General features: G+C 41.4%; 1 protein-coding gene across 4 annotated transcripts in view; it reads left to right on the top strand.

The window, feature by feature from the left end:
• The window catches only part of ATP2B4 (ATPase plasma membrane Ca2+ transporting 4), a 160,742-nt gene extending 156,034 nt beyond the window's left edge, over positions 1 to 4,708 (top strand). For all 4 annotated transcript variants that reach the window (XM_069944401.1, XM_069944398.1, XM_069944396.1 and 1 more), the window contains one exon: positions 1 to 4,708. This exon is cut by the window's left edge and continues 973 nt beyond it. The gene's annotated coding sequence lies outside the window, so the exon portion shown is untranslated.
• The last annotated feature ends 767 nt before the right edge of the window (positions 4,709 to 5,475 follow it).

Here is a 5,475-nt window from a genome sequence, read left to right as displayed (position 1 = left end):
CGCTATGACCCCCTCTGTTCCCCTTTGTCTTGTGTGTTTGCATGTTTAATGACATGATCCCCCTCCTGTTGCCCCCTTTATATCCTGTATACCCCCGCTTATTGTTCTACTCAGTACGTTCCATCTCTCCCTGAAGATGATCCTGGGACAGGGAGCCATTCTTAGGATTCTATCCCCAACCAAAGTGTGCCATCCCTTCTTGCTTTATCCAGGTACAGCACCCAATGCACCTGTCTTCCACCTGTACCCCACAGCTTCTGTGCCCGCAGACTGTCTGTGAAGTTGTGAATTTTTGCCGCATGCCAACGGCTGGATGTCCCCCAGTACCAAGGAATAAAAACTCTGCTATTCTGCCATCTGGTGTTTGTACCCCCCAAAGTGGTTACATCTGGAGGTCTGCAAACTCTCCAGGTTGTGTTATTGCAAGGACGTCTACACTGCCATAGAAAAATATACCTGTGTGTCTACTGTAAGGGATTACACACACACGCGCAAACACACGACCATTGTATGTTTACAATCACTGATCCTATATGAGGGTTATTGAATTTGTGGGGAAGTTTTGCACTCCTTGTACTGCTGCCTAGAGATGGACGATGGGTGCACAGTATGCACAAGGTAATGCGTCATATATATATATATATATATATATATATATATATATATATATATATATACGCTGAGTATAGCAGGGCGGTGGTTTTCATGAGACTGGTATCGCTTATTATCAGAATTAAAACCTATGGTAATCAGACTTGTGTTGGCCACAATGTCCACGCATCAATGGTGTATGGCTAGTGGGCACCTAGGACTCCTTTTTTCACTGCCAGAAGGGGGTTTACAGCTAGCAATGTAGGGGAAGAGGATCCTTCCCGCCATCGGTGTGAGGGAATTTCTTTTCCCTTTCTTGTGCCTTCTAACAGTTGCTGCACAGCTACTCGATTTAAAGTGTTACTTATGAAGGGAGATGTTTTTACGACCACCGACCCGCTGACGCCGCTCTGTGCAGCCCATGAGATCTCCTTCTCAGATGGGTCAGCGACAGTCCCAACCACCTAGTTGGAGGATTTGGGCTCTTGGTCCATGCGTTAGAAGTGGGGATGGAAGAGATGCCACCGATCATTCCAGTGAGCTCTCTGGCAGGCGCTGAATAGTCTCCATGGAACCAGTGCTGTCACGTATCCAAGTCTAGAACTCATATATTTATCATGGGAAAGTTTTTGACTTTTGATACTGTATGTCTCTATAAGAAACCTAGAATAACTCGCAGAATAGCAGTAAGGTTTTACATATTCATCAAAGATGGTGTATGCTGGCAGCTAAAGGGGGCCCCTTCCGCGGCGCGGTAATACACGAGCGCTGCCCTTTGTGTCTAGTTCCAGGAAGTAATGTATTTGGAATGTAGACATTGGAGACCACCTAGCACCATTGACTCTGTATACCATATAGATTCCTGTTAGGAAGGCTCCGCAAGCCATCTGGAAGCTGCTTGGCTTAGTTGTAAGATAATTCTACATGTTTGTTGCTTTTTTTTTATTTAATGTCTTTTATTTTTTCAGGGGAAAAAAAAGAAAGGAAAAAAAAAAACTTAAACTTGTTCTGCAGATTTTTGTTTTGTTAATTTGGAGAATCGGGAAGGTGTCCGGGTTGTATGCAGAGTAGCCGATCCCGGAGGGGGCAATGCCAGTCTCATGAGCAGCCGGCAGTGCAAGTGGTGGAGAAGCCGATCTTCTATTTGTAATTTCTCCAACTGCTGGCAGCTTAGTGCCCTGTAGGCGTGGAGCGCTCGTCCAATAGTGTGTTTTATATATGCATATATATAGATATATAAATAGATATATAAATTATGTTCATATATGCCAAGGCCTTCTGCAGTGTACGCAGTGCTGACCTTTTTTTTATGTAAAATAGCCTTTTCTATTTTATTTTGATGTTGCGTACACAACAGAAATCCTCATTTTTCTTTATTTGTTACGAAGACTGTAAGGAATACAATTATGGGAGACTTTTATTCTGCTAAGTTTTTATATTAATCCTTCTAATCTTTATCGCCAAGGAAGCTGAACAAATGTACAAAGTGTACAGCTGATGAACTACTTTGCCACGTGGGAGCGGAGAGAAGTGTGCTGGGCATTTGAAGGGCGCACGCAGCAGCTGTGCGTTGGGTGCAGAATTTCCACCAAAACTCCCAGAATCTTTAAACATTCCCAAAGTGTGTAAGAAAGAAAGCACGGCTTCTTCACGCCGACAGGTGGATGGCTACTCTTATCCCAACTAACATAGTTATACTTGTAGAGCTCATCATGTTAGCAAGCTTGTCTCCTTCTCCTGATCTGCTGCTTTTTCTCTCCCATTGGTAACAGCTTGTGGTCTAGATTACAGACCACATCTCTGCTCTAAAAGCAGTGGTCTGGCGGGTGTATTAATAGCTCTACTGTATATCTTTATAGATACTTTACATAATACATATATTGCTGTACATATGCATTATAGCTAGATATACACTAGTTAGACCACTGCTTTTAGAGCAGAGCAGTTGTCGGTAACCTAGACAACGAGCTGTCAGCAATGGAAGGGAAAGAGTGGGAAAATTTGTAGATTGTGGAAGTTGCCAAATGATTGTATTTACAAGAGTATTTAACGTCATAAGCCCTACAAGTTTACCTATGTTAGTTAAGATAGGAGTACCCCTTTAACACTTAACCCAATTAAAGAAATTAGCTGCGTTTTATATAATGGTGTTACAATATGCAGTCATGCTTCTCATCAGTCTGAGGTTCCCAGGTGCTTAAAAAGCCAATAAAATACGGGAATGTAGAAAAATAGAAAAAAAACTCTACTTACCTATGCCTGGCCCTCCGCAGTGCCTGTGTTTCTGCTTCAGATACCCCCTATCTGTTTATCCTGCCTCAGCCACAAACACTTATCTTTTAAAGGGGTTCTCCAGTGTTATCTAGAGAAACATGGCCACTTTCTTCCAGAGACAGCACCACTCTTGGTTTTGCTGCTCAGTTCTATGAATGGAGCTTATTTGCAAACCGCACCTGAACTAGAGACAAGAGCGGTGCTGTCTCTGGAAGAAAGCAGCCATGGTCTTCTAACACTAGAGAACCCCTTTAACCCTGCTTCTGAGACGAGCAGCATGAACCAGAAGCAAAGGAACAGGAGCTTGGGAAATTGGGTGTAGTTAGGTATAGTTTTTATCTATTTTTTTAATGTTCCCAGTATCATAATCATTTTTGAAAGTGCTGACATATCCCTTTAAAGTCTGTGTATGGGAAGTCTCTCTGTATGGAAAGTCTCTGCAAAAACAGATCCTCCCAATGCATAAAAATAAAGGCAAATCCATAAATATGGCCTCCAATGTGATTTCTGCGGCTCCTGTGCAGACTCCATGGTAACAGACGACAGATACTGTGCCGGATGAGCTTGCAGTCATATACGTCAGTAATACACCACACGTTACCTCTTTGCTGTTTCCGTATTGATACTTTTTCTACATAGTTGCTGTGGAAACAAAAACTATAGAAAATTTGAAAAAATGTAAAACTTGTTTCAGTTTAGATTTATCGCAACAATTGGAGAAAAAAAAACTTTCAGCCCTGGCGAGCAGAAGACTTCAGCCATCTTCTGCTTCCTGTACAACCCCTTTAAGTACTTTTCAGGTGTTGTGGATTCTACCCTAGATAAATACCATGTACATAATGTGGCATTTCTATGGGTTGGGTGGCAGCTTACATTTGCACAGAACATCTCTAAAGTAATAGGTAAGAAATGGCAGAGAACGGGAACCATAGTATCCATGTTACAGATTGGCACTTGACAATCTTGGTTACTGACCGCTAGTGTTTCTGACCAGTTGGAGAAAATTGAAGCTAATTGCATTTTTTAGGCTATGTTCACAGACTTTTTTAAAGTGAAAAAACACTGCCCTTTTTATATTAACAGCTATAAAAAATCATCAGGTTCATAATTTACTGCTGTTCTTGTCAAATACCAGTTATTATAAAAACTGACCCTTTTTCCACTTTAAAAAAATGGCCATTTAAAAAAATAAAAAGGTTTGTGAACATAGCCAGTGTTGTATTGTGAGCTCTGTCTGGTATCTTTCATCAGTACTAGAGAGGAGCAAATTCAGCTGCTGTCCATGGAGTCCAGGCCCTGGGTTTCTGGGTTAAAACTGGATCCATTCTGAGAAATGTGGGAGAAGTTTCCCAGTGCTGGATCCAGCTTTTTCAGACAGAGAGCGGCAGCCGGCTGAGAAGCCGACCACCGAGCTAACAAAGGGATTCACTTTTACTGTAAATTCACTCATCTCTAATCATTGTGATACCTGGTCTGAGTATTCCGATAGTTGTACAACAGCAAATAGGTAAAATCTGATAGAATGACATCAAATTTATTACACAAAATGAGATGCAGCTGAACAAAAGGAGAGTGAACCTACACAATGAGGCTACGTCCACTTTATTCCTGTATTATTTCATTCTCATTTATATAACGTCCTCCAAGTCTCACGGATCTTGTATACATCTATCTGTCGCCCAGAAAGCGCATGCCTTATTAAACTTGGGGTTCCTTACTTGTTTTCATTTTTCTTTTTTCATTTAGTAATTGGTTATACAAGCACTGTTATTTTGTAAAAAGAACTGACTGACTCTGAAATTTGTGTATGCATGATATTAAACAAAAACTGGTGATACAGTTATATTTCTTCAAGTGCTTTTGTGTCGCACAGCGGCCCTGCATAACATCCCGTCGTATATATCTGCGCATGAATACAGCCTGTGCTCAGAAGATTGTATGCAATTGTTTAGAGCCTGCCATCTGGAAACTTGGAGGGTCTACAGCCATTACTGCAGGCATGAATAAAAAAGTTCCTCAAAAAGCAGAGGAGTTAGAGAAGGCTGTTGGCAGTAATGTGTGTCAAACAATGAATAGACAATCCATTATTGTTCCATTGTCAGACAACAGGTATGAAGGTGCTGGCTGCAGTATGTATGTCGTGTATGTATATTGTGTCTGTGCCGTGTGCATAGTGGTACAAACAGTATAAAGGCAACAAACGGGTCCTGACTTTCTAGTATAGATAGTATGAGAAAGGTGCCTTCACCGAAACATCGGGATATGTCTGTGTTTACCATTGTTACGCAATAAATGATGCACGAAAGCACTTGCAATTAATTACTCGAGACTACCTTGTCCTTAATTTCATATTATGGAACCGGTGGATTACTATCTATACTAGATTTACTCCTTTCCACCTCAATACATTACTGAGTGATACAACTTCCTTCTACAATTGTATGGGTCCTGACTTTCATCATTACTATTCTACCACCAAGTGGTTGTTGATGAATTTTCTTCCCAATGGTTACTTTTAGTTTACTTTTATCCTTCAAACGGTACAAAGCTATAAAACGGGGCGTAGCTTAAGCATGGCCGAGTGAAGACGTGCTTCCTCTCGGCTCCAGG

Source organism: Dendropsophus ebraccatus, chromosome 11 (assembly GCF_027789765.1).
Source record: "Dendropsophus ebraccatus isolate aDenEbr1 chromosome 11, aDenEbr1.pat, whole genome shotgun sequence".
In the NCBI taxonomy this organism is placed as follows: domain Eukaryota; kingdom Metazoa; phylum Chordata; class Amphibia; order Anura; family Hylidae; genus Dendropsophus; species Dendropsophus ebraccatus.
Note: the sequence above shows the minus strand (reverse complement) of the source record. Positions and strands in the feature narration are given on the sequence as shown.